A 16,687-nucleotide genomic window follows, 5' to 3' on the forward strand; every position below is an offset into this window, starting at 1 on the left:
AGCACTCTTATAGCTAGAGTAGGAAGTCAACAAACATTTCAGAAGGAGGCAAGGACAAAATATGTAATTATTTTGAGAAAACTACATGGGCTGAGGTCACCATTTTACTTTTTTTATTTATGGCTGCCTGAGATTTCTCCTGTCTCAATCTTTACATATAAATCTATACAGTACCAGTGCCCCATCCATCTCTAATCTTCTTAATCCTTGGTTCCTTATTTTACCAGAGGTACATTAAAAGTAAGTGCATATCTTTGCTTTTCTGCTAGCTAGTATATGTGAATATACTAGCCTCACTCTTGAAGTTATTCCTACATTAAATATTCTTGCTTCCATAATTTTCTTATATGGTTAGCAATGTTGCCTTTGAGTTTCCCCCTTTACAATGTAATAATAAGACTCCAAGAAACTGCAGAGAAACCTACAATGGCCATAAAGTTCTGGATCTGATAGGATATTGTTGGGCGATTATCAGAAGCCACAATGAACTTATGCAGAAAAGAAGTGGGACACAGATAATCCTGGGAACAAACAGAAGGGTGATTGCAGGCAAACTGTCCTGCACTAGGAAATGTGATTTGGCATGTGTGACTACATGACAAGATGTCTTAGCTGAAGAAGCTTTGTTGGTAAGTCATGTTTCTAGGGATAAGACAAGACACTCAGATGGAAATGGCTGACTGGATAAACATTAATTTTCAGAAATCCAGGCCATTGATTTCTGGGTGCTAATGCATTTAGCAGTTTTTAGAAACATTGTTCTTTCCTAAGGAAAGCTACTGCTTTCAGATGTAACCTGATGCTGCCAGAAAAAGCTATCTTTGGAATCTCTCCTCCCAAGTACTCAGACGGATGATATCATAGACACGTTCACACAGAAGAGAATTGGATATCCAGAAATCTAAAACCAGATGGAACTTTTCTCTATCCATAATGTCTCTTTCCTGTCTCAATCAGTTCTTCCTTTCCCTTCTTTCCTTCCTCACAATTTTCATGACTGATTTGAGTGAACAAACACCACTATGTTCTTGTAAGTGTAGTAAGCTCTCCAAGTTAGCTCAGTTCTTGGTGAAGTCATGGACACTTACATGTAGCTTACTTGATATAATAAGTGGCTATTTTCTTTCAAAAAGGTCAGGATTTTTTCTTTTTCCTTTTCCTTTTTAGTCTAGCCTAGTCTTTCTGAGGGGGTGTGGTGGCTCAGTGGCTAAGACACTGAGCTTGTCGATCAGAAGGTCGGCAGTTCAGCAGTTCAAATCCCTAGCGCTGTGTAATGGGGTGAGCTCCCGTTACTTGTCCCAGCTTCTGCCAACCTAGCAGTTCGAAAGCACGTAAAAAATGCAAGGAGAAAAATAGGGACCACTTTGGTGGGAAGGTAACAGCGTTCCATGCGCCTTCAGTGTTGAGTCATGCCGACCACATGATCACGGAGATGTCTTCGGACAGTGCTGACTTTTTGGGTTAGAAACGGAGATGAGCACCGCCCCTAGAGCCAGAAACAACTAGCATGCATGTAAGGGGAAACCGTTACTTTTACCTAGACTGTCTGAATGGTATACCACCTGCGCACTAATCAGGTTAACCCCTGTGTAGTTTTTTCAGATCAACCAAGGTTAAGAAGATGCTACCACCAAACTGAGCTTCTTGAAAATATGAATTCTCACAGAGCCAAATTTGAATATGACTACCCACATGTATGGCTGCTATCTTTGAATGTTCTTATTTCCAGGAATTTTACACAGCACTGCAATTATAGTGTGAAATAAACATATTTGTTACAATTCTAAAACCAACAACCTTTCAAACTATGGTTATATGATAGAATAGAAACAGGAAATATTAACTCGGTGCAGTGATTCATGTATTAGTATGGCATTATGATAAAGTAGAGATGATTAAATGTCAGAAACATATTCTAATTTACTACATCCATTTTTAGAGAGAGTCAGGATGATGTAGTGGTTAAAGCTAGAAATCGGGATACTGTGAATTCTAGTCCCACCTTAGGCATGAAAGCTGCCGGTGACTTTAAGCCAATCACTCTCTCAGTCCTAGGAAAACGGGCAATAGCAAACCATTTCTGAAATCTTGCTAAGAAAACTATAGGGACTAGACCAGGCAGTTGCTAGTAGTCAACATTGATTCAAAAGCACATATATATTATTATTTTGCTTTGCTTCTAAACAGTAAACCACAATGAATAGTTTCCATTATTTTCAGTGCAAACATTAAAATAATGTCAAATAACCACTGTGTGTTTCTCCCTTTTACTCATTTATATCATAACCATCATTCAATTATATCATTTATTCATTTATATCATAACCCACATTAAATCAATTTCCCAAAAGTTCTTTCTTTCCTAGTGTTTCATGAAATTGTCTTTTAAAATCTCATCACTTTTTCTGCTTTTAAAAACAAAATTATAAGTAGTCCTCCACTAACTACCATAATGGAGCCTGGAATTTCCAATGTAAGTCACAGCGGTCATACGTCAAAACACCCACATGACCAGATCTTATTTTATGACTTTTTTTTTGTGGCAGTCATTAAGCAAATGCTGCAGTCATTAAGCAGATCAATTTATTCCTAGGAACATTTTTTGCCGAAAACCAACTGAAAAGCAAAAACATTGAAATTTGTGGTCACATCACCACAAAACGCTGCAACTGGCCACAAAGATGAGCAGACTTCCAAGTACTCAAAATGAAGTCATGTGACTATGTGACGCGTGCAGCTGTTGGAACTCTGGAACTGGATCAAAAGTAGCTATTGAGGGGTACAGGTACAGTTGCTACACAACTACAGGTAGTCGAGTTATTACCACAATTGAGCCCAAAATTTCTGTTCCTAAGCGAGACATTTGTTAAGTTAATTTGGCCCCATTTTACAACCTTTCATGCCATAGTTGTTAAGTGAATCATTGCAGTTGTCAAGTTAGTAACATGGTTGTTAAGTGAATCTGGCTCCCTCACTGACTTTGTTCGTCAAAAGGTTGCAAAAGGGGATCGTGACCCCGGGACACTGCAACTGTCATAAATGTGAGTCAGCTGCCAAGCATCTGAATTTTGATCTCGTGACCATGGGGTTGCTGCAACGGTTGTAAGTGTGAAAAACAGTCATAAGTCACTTTTTCCAGTGCTGTTGTAACTTCAAATGGTCACTAAACAAACTGTTGTAAGTCAAGGACTACTTGTGCACAGTATTTCTTGATTCTGAGTTATAAATATTGCTTGTTTTACATTTGTTATGTTTCAGATGTGTCACAGAATACAAAGATATTGTTCAGCAGTGCTACTTCACTATCAAAAGTGCATAGTCATCATTTCAATTCTGCTGTCAGCTCCGGTGTGCCAACCGGCCCGGAGCTGCCATTCAGGGGGGGACGAACATCACGAAAAACCAGGAGGCTGGGGGGCTACGTGCTACATCGCCGACCTGCTGGAGACCGGGATGGACAATGACGAGACTTCCCGTCGTACGCAGAGGCCACCATGTCACAGAAGAGCTGCGCGGCTGCCAAGCACTGAGAGGCGGTCACACGGCGATGACGTCACCAGGGGAGCGACAGAAGCAGATAGAGTTGCCTCCTGTCTCATTTCTGAGTACTGTTGTCGATGCCAAGTTCTGGCTATTGCCAGAGCAGTAGCTGATCCATCTCCTTCATGGAATTAGCAGCTGGAACTTTAGAGGCGTGGCACAGACTGAATGCCGAAGCATAGGCCCATTCAAAATACTTCGGGTCACGTGGGAGGGATGGACGTTCAGGATTGGATAATGAGGGTTGAATGCACGGGTACAATGTATAAAATGGTGATGGGAAGCAGGGTGGATAAAAATCAATATTTTTAAAAAAAAAATCAAAAAAATCAGATTTTTTTGATTTAAATCGGATTTTTTTGATTTTTACCGAATTTATTTTAATAAAAAACTTTTGGGGTAAAAATCTATCGTAAGATAGTTTTCTATTTAAGATACATAATTTAATTTATTCAGCATGAAATGGAGCTTAGTTATGTAGCATGAGGCTGTCTATTCTGCAACACTGGGACTATCGGTGGGTCAACAGTGGGTCAAAGGAGTAGCAGAGATGACAGTTGCTCTTTAAAAATTATGTTTTAAATCGAGTTGATTTAAATCAAGCCTTTTTACTAGTGATTTAAATCATGATTTAAATTGTGATTTAAATCAACTCGATTTAAATCAAATCCACCCTGATGGGAAGTATAGGCAGCTAGCCCTAACAATATTTTCGTTTCAATGGTCAGTACATGCCAGAAATAAAAGGCAGCAGCAAACCAGGTTTGTTTTTTTTGTTTGTTTCCTTTATTCTTATTCTGGAACCTGACAAAAGGGGATCATGTGATCCCAGGACACTGCAACTGTCATAAATATGAGTCAGTTGCCAAACATCTGAATTTTGATCACGTGACCACGTGGTTGCTGCAATGGTTGTAAGTGTGAAAAACGGTCATAAGTCACTTTTTTCAGTGCTGTTGTAACTTCAAAGTCACTAAACAAACTGTTGTTAAGTCAAGGACTACCTGTGCACAGTATTTCTTGATTCTACTGAGTTATAAATATTGCTTGTTTTAAGTTTATGTTTCAGATGGGTCACAGAATACAAGGATATTGTTCAGCAGTGCTACTTCACTATCAAAAGTGCATAGTCATCATTTCAATTCTGCCTCCCAGCTGCACAATACATTAATCCTGCCCATCATGCTGTTCCCCTGATGGGTTGGGAGTGTAACAGCTCTCCTACACTCAGCATGGTCAATGGTGAGGAATTCTGTATTTAGCCTCCACATATAAAAGCTGTCAGATTCTAAAAATCTTACGCTACATTTTGAACTGAATATTGTTTAGTAGTTATTCAGCAGTTTATACCTGAAGACTTATTTGCACCCCCAGCATTTTTATTCTCTAACTCTAAAAGCTCTTTGAAGCATACCTGTGATTATCTCCATTCCTCTTAACTTCAAATAACTGAAGCAGAGTGCAAAAAAAAAAAAAAAAAAAAAGTAGTCGTCACTCATGGTCCTGCATTAAATTTTGCTGGTCCTCTTCATCCAGGCCACTTAGGGGGAACAAAATAAATGGCTAATACTCCTCACCCACATTGTTAGTTTAATGCCTGGCTGGAATCTCTCTGATCATATGCATTAAAAAAAGGGGGAATCTGAGCAATTCTTATGAGAACCACTACAAAGTCACCAAGTCAGTCATCTTTCCTCTTTTAAAAACTCTGAAGTTGAAGTTGAGGATCAGAAGGTAGGTGAGAGAACTGACATAAGTGGAATAACACAAGCTTTGTAAAACTGCAGTAAAGAGAATTAGCCTCTTTGATCCAGTCCTACTTGTAGAACCAGAAATACAGAAATAACTCAACTCTTATTCAGAGTCAGTGTTATGGGGGCCTGGCCTATTCCTGAACTGTTGGAAAAAATTCATGTGCGGGGTATCCTGAATTCCTGATTGGTCTAAAACAGTTTTCTCAAATATTCTAAAAATCACATTTTAACCTGTTTTGTTTCTATTGTGTGAGGTATCTGATCATGCCGAGAAAGCAAATTAAATGTCCATTTTAGCATTTATTAAAATAATTATGTAAGGGTCGGTGTTGCCCAGTTCTTATTATTCTGTTCAGATTATTGAATATTGAGTTGTTTTTTTTTAAACTTTTTCTGGAATGCTTTCAATTAACGTGGATTATTGATTTTCTTGAATAGCCACCCCCGACATTTCCTAAGTATTATATTTGGTTGCAAGTATCTGCATATGATTCTCAGTGTTTTGACAGTATCATTATAAAAATCCTATATTCCTTGGCATACTGAGAGATACTTAATCTTTTCAAAATGAAGCTTTATATACCCTATAGAGTTGTTCCTTACCTGTTGCCTTTAATATGAATATCATAATTATCTTCTCCCAATCTGGTTTCTTTCAGATCTGTTGATATTATAACTCCCATAACCCTCAGTTAGTTATGTGGAAGTTGTAGTCCAACATAACTAGGAGTAAGGTTGTGGAAGGTTGCTATATATTATTGGGGTAATAAATATTGCTCAGACAATAAGTGTTTTATACATAGGTAAGTTTTAAGCTCTTCTCTTTTTTTGTTTGTTGGTCTTCAACAAAATAGGTTTGATTTAAGCCTAAAACTTTGCATAACTGAAGTATTATCAAGCAAATGAAGAGCTGGGTTTGTACAAATGCTACATCCTGCCCCATCCTCTTTGTAAACAAGACAGCTGCATGCAGCCTGGTGGAATATTTACTTTTGCCATGTGCTTTTTCAATCTCCAATATTTGGTTTTGCTTTATTTTTAAGACTGGAAAAACATTTTACTGAGGATATTTTTGACTATAGATTATTGATTCTAGCTTGCATGATTCCAAGTTGCAGTAATTGAAATGAAAAAGTCCACTGCCCAAATCACTCCAGAAATATGCAGGAACCACTGCAATTTCAGTAGCAACTACCACTTACACAAGAATAACACCAGGCTGCAACTGGCACTGCATGCTTGTCTTCATGATGCTACTTGGGTTTCTGTACTTCCTACAGAATACAGCTTGGATGCTTCTTCAAACGGTGCGGAATGGGTAATTTCCTACCAGCTCCAACTTTTTCCTCACTCCACTTCCCATGATTCCCCTGCTGTCTTTGGGGAATGTCCCTCCTCAGTTGTTCCTTTGTCATACATTTACAAAATAGTAATTGTGAAAATAAGCATGGCAAGATGAAGATGTGGGCAGCTGAAGGATAAAGTGAAAAGATATGTTCTTTTAGAAAATGAATAAAATTATCTAAATTATCATCTTCCGTGTCCTTTTGTTTAAAGAAAAAAACCCATAAAAGTTAAACAAGGAAAATCCAAAAATTAATAAGATAAATAAAATAAATTTTGAGAACAAAATCTGAAGTAATGCTAAGAGCCATATTTCAATATATTGAAAATAGGAAAACAGCTACAGAGGTGCTGGATGTTACAGAAAAGCTGGATAACATTTTTGTAACTGCTATTAGAGTTATCCATGCCTGAACAGATATTTTGAGGGATCCCGAGTTAGTAATGTTAGTAATAACAAGAGATAAATGTCTAGCTCTTACAGAAAACAAATTGCTAAATCCAGAATATATGCATGAAATGAAATTGCTCATCTAACAAAAATGTGATATGTCCTTAAGATTTGGCTTTATGCTACAAGGACATACAATGTTTAATATAACATAATCTAAACTTCTTTTTCCAACTGAAATATACAGAAAAGCAAGTTCTGATAATGAATAATCAACATGATGCAGTATATGTTTTCTTTGCAATTCCTGGACAAGCAGACCATCACAATCTTGATACAGCTCTTTAAGAATGTTAAAAAGAATGTAAACATAGATTATAAAAAATTATTTGATTATTACAAGGTTCTTGATATAGTCTAATTATCCAAGGCTTGGATAATAAACGAATGGTTGATAAGAGGGTATGTAGCATACATCTATTGTTCTTAAATGATCTGAAGTTAAAGGTTGAGTAAGGAAATTGATACGTTCGCTGATGCCAAATTGTTTGAGAAAATAAAAACAAAAGTAACTGAAAGTGCTTTCTATTTCTTTAATATGTAAGGTAGTCCTCAGCTTACAACCACATTGGGTCTAGAGCAGTGGTGTCAAACTCAAGGCCCAGGGGCCAGATCCGGCCCACAGGGTGCTTAGATCTGGCCCGTGGGGCCACCCTGGAAACAGCAAAGGACTGGCTTGCAGTGCCTTTGTCAGCAAAAACAGAGTGCAGGAGGGCCGCATTTGCCCTCCCGAGCTCCATTTTCACTGGGAATGGGTTGCAGGAGGCCGTCGCAGCCAAAATTGGAGCTCGGGAGCCTGTTTTCTCTGGCAGAGCGCTCAGGCCGCCACAGGCACCCCCAACACAAGTGATGTCGAGCTGACCCCCCCCCCCCCCCGGCCACACCCCCCCGGCCCTCCGGGGTCAAATACAACCCTGATGCAGCCCTCAAGGAAATCAAGTTTGACATCCTGGGTCTAGAGCCTCCATTGCTAAGCAAGGTAATCAGTGAGCCACGCCCAATTTTTTTTGCTGCGGTCATTAAGAATATCATCATACTCGTTAAATGAATCATATGTTCATTAAAGAAATCCAGCTTTTCCCATTGTTTTTGCTTCTTGGACGCCCACTAAGAAGATCACAAATTGCAATCATAGGATCCTGGGACACTGCAACCATTGTAAATACATGCTGGCTGCCAAGTACCTGAAGTTTGATGAGGTGACCGCAGGGATACTAGGGATATTACACCGGTCGCAAGTGTAAGGATTGGTTGTCACTTTTTTCAACACAGTCATCACTTTGAATGGTCACTAAATAAATGGTTGTATGTTGATGACTACTTTTAATTGTCTTAAAATGGCACAACCAGTTCAGTACAAACAAGCTTGCCCAATGTGGTAAAAAAAATTACACACATACACACACACAGTTTGATTGCTGACTGATCAGGTTCTGAGGATAACAGTGGATGAATCTGATGAAAGCATCAAATCCATGTGCAGCTATTTTGAAAATGGCATACAGATAGTCCTCGACTGATGACCAGAATTGCGTCCAAAATTTTTGTTGCTAAGTGAGACATTTGTGAGTCTTGCCCCATTTTACAACCTTTTTTTGCCATAGTTAAGTGAATTTGGCTTCCCTACTGACTCCTCGTCAGAAGGTTATAGATATAGATGATCATATGACCCCAGGACTCTGCAACCATCCTAAATAAGAGTCAGTTGCCAAGCATATAAATTTTTATCATGTGACCATGGGGATGCTGAAATGGATGTTAACTGTAAAAAATGATTATGTCACTTTTTTTAGTGCCATTGTAACTTCAATGAAGCTGAAAGGCGAGAAACTCACAATAGACAAAAGAATACCTCCACATACAGGAAGCAAAATTTTGGAATTCATTACAAGTTGTGTAGTACCACCAATATTGGAAACTGTGTGGCTTCTATACCTGTGAAAGGAGATTATAAATCATACAGGTTCTGTTATAACCATACCTGCTTCACAACTCTTCATATAAAATTATCTGGCAACTGTAGGAATAGAACAGTAAACTAGGTAAACTTTTCATCTGATCCATGATAGCTTAATCAATGTAAACTTTTTCTGCAGGGTAATAATTGTGTGTAAAATATTGCCATCAATATTTTAACCAATTATTCCAAAGGGAAGTTGATTGAAAAGTTCTACATGATATTTCATCCCCTATAGTATCCATGGAATGACCTCTCTGATGTCCATGCTCTTTTCTTTTTCTTTCATGGTTTCTCACTTCCATAAAAGCTCAGCTAATTAAGAACATTTTAGTTTAGTTATTAGGCTGAGTTTTATTATTTAGCCTAAGCTCAATAGTCAATTTAGGGCTTAGGAGCACACATGAACTCCACTTTTATATTTTTAAAAACTCAGTAAATATGTAGCCACATTTATTCTTCTGTTCATTCTATTCATTTCCTAGCATTTCTTTTGAAGACATTTTCATTATTCAAACTTTCCATTTAGTTGTTTAATTTCTATAGCCGCCCATCTCAGCCAATGATTCTGGGCAGCTTACAATTCAAAACATATATTACAATTAAAACACTAAAATTTTTGAAACATTAAAAACATCAAATAAATATACTAGTATTTTAGTGCCTAAGGAATTCATATCCATCTGAAGTCTAATCACTCACACTAACTTCCAATAAAACAATTCATACATAATATTAGGATGGAGCTCCCTATAACATCCACCATATAGTTATGAGAAGTAAATGTTTACACCACCCCACTTTTTTAAAAAAAAAAATCCTTTCATTGCTTTTCTGTTAAAATGAACAGGCTTTCTATTTTAAGTTCAAATATCAATATATGCTTTTGGAGGACGAAGAGCAACACAAAAATAAAATTAGTAACAATAGTTTTAGCTACATTTTATCACAGTAATGAAAAATGTTCACTATCTAGGCAATTCAAGTCAGGATTCAGTTCAACTACAACTATGGATATACCTTCTTTCATCATCAAGAAACTTCAATTACCAATTGGTATTAAAGAATAGGATTTAAAATGCAGTGCAAAGCTATGCTTTTTATACAGAAGGAAGACTCTTCCAGCCAAGTTCCTATATCCTTCAGGATGCCAAGGAGTTTGTCAACATGAAATTGTAGCAAATTGTAGCAAAATAATGACCAATTTTATTCAGTTACCAAAGAACACCTTATTTTCAACTGATTTTCAACATGTTTTTCATTCTTTAATAATTATTTCTAAATGATACCAACAGAAAGATGGGGTTCACAAATTAATTAAATGGATTTGCCATTCACAAACTCATTTCTTGCACTTAGTGGATGCACATAGGGACTCAATCTAAAGAGAACTGTGGGAATATGAGCATGTATTTGCACATTTAGGGATATAAGAGCCAGTCTGGTCTAGTGATTAAGGCACTAGGCTAGAACCCAGGACACTGTGAGTTCTAGTCCCACATTAGGCATAAAATCTGACTGGGTGACTCTGGACCAGTCTTAGCCCATGATGTCAGATTCAAGTGACAAGCTGATCATTCAATCCCTGTACTTGTGGGGTGGGGTGGAAACTAGGAAGAAAAAGAAAAAAAATGCATACTTGGGATGTAGCTTCATTTTTCCTGAGCCTTTATCCAACATTGCTGTTCAATGATGGCTCATTTAACATTCCCAGAGGAAGCTCTTTCCAGAATTTCATCTGACTGATGGTCTACTACACAGCTAAGTGTTCACAGGGAACATCATGACATAAGTGGAGAAGAAACCTGTTTCCAGGGGTGGGGCTCGCAGGTGGGCTCTAATTTAGGAGACAGAGCCAATGCTTGGAGTCAGTGCATGCTTGGTCATAGGACTGACCCTGCTGCCTAGAATGACTTGTCTTTAAGCAACAGGATGTGAGCCTCTCCCACCTGCTTCCCAACTGTGTTTATTCCCTCCAGTTTAGCTCAAGATGAAAACATGCTTAAAATACTCAAGTACTACCAACCTGTTTTAAAATACAACAAACACACACACACATGCACCATAAAACAAGCCATCTTACACGATACAGGGAAGACAACATTCACAGGCATGAAGCACAAAATTATTGAAGCTCCTGGGAAATTAAGCAGCTGGAGATTTTTCTCCATTAACAGAGAGGAGGCATTCCCAGGACCTATTTTCTTCAAGTGACAGTTTGCAAACCTGGGAGTGGCATCCACTAGCAAGGAAGGAAGCCATGTTAACCCCTCCTCAATCAGTACCCAATCATAACAAAAGGCTACTATAGGCTGGGAAGTAACAGAAGATCAGAGAAAAGGATTAAGAATCCCAAAGGGGCAGAAAGGACCAGTCCACATTAAACACTGCAGCTCAGGGCCTTTTCCTTTCAGAGTCTTCCAAAACTATATAGTGCAGATTATTCATGTGTGTACACGTCCAAACAAGGACCTTAATCTGCCCGCTGCATCTGCAGCTGTGAACCAAACTTACTTCACTATTCTCTCAGACCACTCCCTAAACTGGATGGCAGGGGGGAAAAAGTGCAATCAAAACCCACAACTACCTACAAGCTTTGGCAAATGGCTCAAAGAGAACATCACTGGAAGAGGAAAACCGGGGGATACAGAAAATATCACCATTAGCATCGGTGGCTTCTAGAAGATGCAATCACTGGCACGCCTATTAATCAGCCGCCACCCCCCACCCCTCTCTGGCGCTGACAGGAAGTGTTTACAGAAAGCACAGTCACAATATAGCTGGGAACAGAGACGGGCAAGCAGGTGGTGGGTCAACCCTCCCGTTCCCGAGCCCCCAAAACCCACCCGATTCTCCAGGGCAGCAAAAATTCCCAGGCTCTAGAAAAACGCCGAGCCGGTGAAGTTCCAAGCGTCAAGATATGCCGGTACACCGCCTAATACTAGCGTCTGTGTGAGGCGGCGGCGGCGGCGGCGGCGGCTGCTAGACCGGGAAATCGCGGGGAGGGGGGGGGGAAGACCGGAGAGCGTGTTGTCACACATCATCCTTGGACACGCCTCACCCCTTTGCACAGCGTTCCACCCAGGGCTTTCTTTTAAGCCGTAGAGCCGTCCCTGCGTGGAATTGCACTTTAGCCTTTGGATTTCACAAGTGGGCGATAAACAAGGAGAAGCCCACAGCTTCAGAATGAAGCCCACCCGCTTGGCAGCATCCCAAGACACCCTTTCAGCCTCACTGCCACCTCCCTTAACGTCCCTCGACTTGACAATCGGACACACCCCATAATAGCTTGTCTTCTCGCGCACGAGGCTGTTTCCCCCTGACAGACGCAATCGCCGCGCCTTCCCTTCTCGTACACCGAAGACCGCCTCCCACGTTGCTTTTGGCCGAGGGAAGCGCCACCTCCCCAACCGATAATCCTCCGAATCTCTCTCCTACTTAGAAATGAGGGTGGCGAGGATGATGCTGATATAACCTGGGGGGGGGAGGCAGGCCTTTACACCCCCACTTCGGAGATTCGGGTTACAACCGACTTCAGCCAAGATCCAGGGAAATAGATGTTCTACAACCCGCAACCCGCCTTGTTCCTCCCCCATTTTGGCTCATAAAAGCCAAGCGCTGCCACTAACAGCTCCGTGTACACGGTTGCCCTGGGGCGCGCCGTGTGAACCACTGCAGGACCTCTGGCTGTTACAGCCCGCACCTTCAATATTCCCAAACGGTTGAAAGCTGAACGCCCACAGATCCGCAGGCGCTTCGTGGCCGCCTTCCCGAGGGCTGCTAAGGCGTTACTTACACAGGTGAGCCGAATCAACCTTCAAGGCGAACGTGCTTCTAAGCCCAAAAACAGCATTTAAGAATTGGAGGAGAAAGCTCTACTTACTACTTTATAGCCTGCGAGGTTTTCCTTGCAAACCAGAAAAGCAAAGCTGCCTTTTTCCTAGAGGGTTTTTTTTTAAAAAAAAAAAAATTGGAAGCGTGCGAGGAAATGCAAAGTTTGCGTGGTGCCTGGAAAGAGCAAAGCGCCTTTGCGAGACTCCGCGTCCCCCTCCGCAGAAAGACCGGCTGCTCTCTTAGTCAAGGCTCCGTCGGTCCGATGCAGCGGCGAACTTTCCACCTAGGCGGCGGAGGAGCCCCGTGTTTGCAACGCCCTCCCCGCATTGGCACCCAACACTGAGGCACCCGCTCCGCCCGGGTGCTGCCGTGACGGCGGCTTGGACAATGTGTGCGCGCAAAGCCAGCCCCAGGCAGCGGGCGGCACACGCCCAAACGCCGCTCGCCGCCCACTCGTCCCTCGCAACCTCCCGGAGCAGCTGATAGGCGCTCCCGCTCAACCTTCGGGCTCCAGGCCGCGGCTCCCCCACTCCTCCGACCTCGTGGTCGGCTGCGAGACACGTCAATCACTCCCAGAGCAACCTTCTCCCTTGGCCCCGCCCGCTGCTGTGTTGCTGCCGCGGCTCCGGCCTGGGCTTTTGGAGAGCGGCGAGGGGCCGGAGGAGGAGGAAGAGGGAGGGAGGGAGGAAATGGGTGTAGCGTGCTGGGAGAAGGGAATCGCCTCTCGCGTGGCTTATTTTTAGAGTCTGCTGCTTCCTCCAGGCAAATAAAGCCTCCTCCTCCTCTGCCGGGATGAGGAGATGCGCGCCCTCCCTTCCTCCCGAGGTAAATATTCCATCCAGGTTTAGTTCTCTTGTGAGGGAGGCCTCCCTCAGCAGCACTCCCCCCACCACCATTTCCTTCCTCTTTTTTTAGGACCCCTTTTTGTGCGTAGCTTGGCTGTGCCGCTGTGTCCTGCCGCTGCTGCTCCTACTGTTGGAGCCTCTTTCTCTCTTATCCTTTCCCTGCCTGCACAGAGAAATGCAGGCTGTGAAGTCGGTAGGATGTGGGGAATCCGCGCTAGCCTGGTTGGAAAAGGCGGAAGGGAGGATGAATAGGAAAGCGCACAAAGGAATGGCAGCTTTCCCCAACCTGGCGCTCTCCAGAACTGAAGTACAAATCCCATTATCCCCTCCTACGGTTGTGTGAGCCGCATTATCCTGGGCAGGCAACTAGAGTGCCGGTAGCCATGGTAGAAGATTGTAAATTTGCACCCTCCTTACTCGCAGGTTCTATTAATTAGATTAGTAAGAAAACATTGCAAACAATGGTTCTTAAAAAGTTAAACGTTCTTCAAAGTGAGGGACGTTGTTACATTTATAAACATTTGGCTTTGAATATTGACTTGGAATTAAATGGCCAGTGTGGGATCAAATATATAACTCTAGAATTCTGGTTATTAGGGTAATTTTTTCTGGGAAGATTTTTTTATGTTATTCTGATTTAAGCTATTTTTTAAAAATGGTATATACTGTGCATAACCTGAAGTAAAGTGTAAATTATCTGCTTTGCAGACTTTATCCAGACACTACAATATAAGCGAGGAGAAACAAACTTCCTGCTGTGAAATCAAATACTGTAAAAACATTGCAAAGAATCAAACAAGATCAAAGTACAATAGCTATAAACAGAATGCTCCTTTAAATCCAACATTTAAGTTTTTATTATATAAAATATGAGTGCTTAGCATTGTGATATGCCCAAATTTCTATAAAAATGTATATTTACTATATTTTTATACCACTGTACTCTACATAGAATTGTGTACAGTAGAAACAAAGTTGTCATAAAATATCAAAATAAAAGCAAATATAGCAATATATTAACACTATCAATCCCTTCAATATTGTTATGTGATATAGCAGGGTTCCCAATGATTGATCTTAATAACTCTGAACAGCTTTATTTTGATGGCTTTCCTGCAATTCAGAAGCAATGCTGCCACCCAGTTTTCTAGTAGGAGCTTTTCAATAACAACAACTTTATTGTCATTGTACAGGTATACACAGTATACCCATACAACGAAATTCACCTAACACCCAAAGACCAGGTCCAACACACATAACAATCCCCGAACACACCCCCACCCACCACAAATTCCCCACCCCTAAACCACCCAAACATCCACACAACAGACCAAGTAATGCTGTCCAACAGCTCACTGATGGTAGCCCTTTAGTTCATTGTTGAGTACAATTATAGCTCTGGGATAAAAACTATTCAGAAAATGTGTGGTCCAAGTTTTAATTGTTCTGTATCTTCTACCAGAAGGCAACAGTCCAAAAAGATTGTAAGCAGGATGGGAAGAGTCTCTGAAAATGTAATACAATTTCCTCAAACAGTGAGATTTGAAGATGTCATCCAGGTCTGGTAGCTGGAGCCCAATTATAATAAGGAAGATGTATTACAGAAAAATCTACATTACTTGCTCTCACCTAAATGTCTCATGTAGAAGGAACCCTTAATATTCTTACCAGGTAGTCCAAACGGGGTGGGTAGGATCCATTGGAAGCAGATAGTCCTTTGGGTACTTAGGTGCCAAACAATGTAGAGCTTTAGGTCAAACCCACCACTTTGAATGGTATCTAGTTTTCCATTGATTTGCAATGCAGAACCCTCAACATTGATATTATGTATAAGTAATGGTATCCATCCACAAGCAAGCTACTACATCTGGAGCCAATGCATCTTTCGAGTACCCTTCAAAAACAGGTCACATAGAGTATATTGCAGTAATTGGAAGATGACAAATGTCAGTCATTTCCAGGACTCCAGGAAAGTCCACAGCCAGCACACCACGCAATTCTGGGCCAGGCCCCTCTAACAACAACCTCCAACTGTCTTATCTAGCCATGAGTCTAGAAGGACCACCAAGTCACAGACTGGCTCCTTCATTAAGAGTGCTATCCCATCCAAAGTCACCATTGGAGTAAACTCAGACCCAGATGGCTAGGAGTAGTAGATCAGTCTTGCTGAGATTCAGCCTCAGTTTCTTTCTCTCCATAAAGATATTTACAGTCTCCAGGCACTGGGTTAGAATTCCCAATGCATGTCCGGACTGAGATGGAGATGCAGGTCAGGGGTTCTGATTATACCAATCTAATAGATTACTTCTCCCGTCAGCTTCTATATTCATTAGCAGCAGAGAGGAACTTTGTGCCATCCCATTTTGGAGTAATCAATGAGTTAATTCTCCTCCTCCATACCTAGGGACTGAATCTGCCCATTCAGGAAGGCGCAAAACCACTGCAACGCAGTGCCCAGACTTCCAATCTTAGGAACTAAGGCCAAATTTCAACCAAAAGTTTACTGGGTGGGGTCTTAAACCATAATGTAATTTGTTTGATTTGAGCACTACCGCTTAGTCTATTCGGCACACCTAGCCATTTATAGTTTACTCAATAAGTTATGGTTTAAAATAGCATGTAAGCAAAGTCATTCAGAGCTTAGTGGCAAGAGATGCTACACTACATTTGGTGAGCAACATTCAGAGGGTGTTCTTTTACGTACACCATCTTGTTGCTCTCTAGTCTAACCCTGTCCTAACTATATCTTTTGAGCAAGATATAGAAACTCTCCAGTGCCGTCTGAAAATGAAGTAAGCACATTCTAATAGCTCTAGTATTATATTAACTGAACAGAAAGGAAAATGATCAGGACAGAAACAAAAAACAAGCTGCCCCAAAGCTGGCCTTTGGCTGATTTGCAGGCATCACAGCAGTCCTGAGAAGGAGGAATAGGTTAAAGAAAAAGGTTCCAGCAGTCTCA

At 41.1% G+C, this 16,687-nt stretch overlaps 1 protein-coding gene across 2 annotated transcripts in view; it reads right to left on the minus strand.

The window, feature by feature from the left end:
- HRAS (HRas proto-oncogene, GTPase) overlaps positions 1–13,201 on the minus strand; it is a 59,992-nt gene extending 46,791 nt beyond the window's left edge. The window contains exon 1 of one of the 2 annotated variants that reach the window (XM_070932568.1): positions 12,930–13,201. The gene's annotated coding sequence lies outside the window, so the exon portion shown is untranslated. The remainder of the gene's footprint in view (positions 1–12,929) is intronic. The other variant, XM_070932578.1, reaches the window with a different exon arrangement.
- Positions 13,202–16,687: the final 3,486 nt, after the last annotated feature.

The sequence above is a fragment of the Pituophis catenifer genome, unplaced genomic scaffold, assembly GCF_029215685.1.
Source record: "Pituophis catenifer annectens isolate HBS135680 unplaced genomic scaffold, rPitCat1.0.hap2 SCAF_1, whole genome shotgun sequence".
Classification (NCBI taxonomy): domain Eukaryota; kingdom Metazoa; phylum Chordata; class Lepidosauria; order Squamata; family Colubridae; genus Pituophis; species Pituophis catenifer.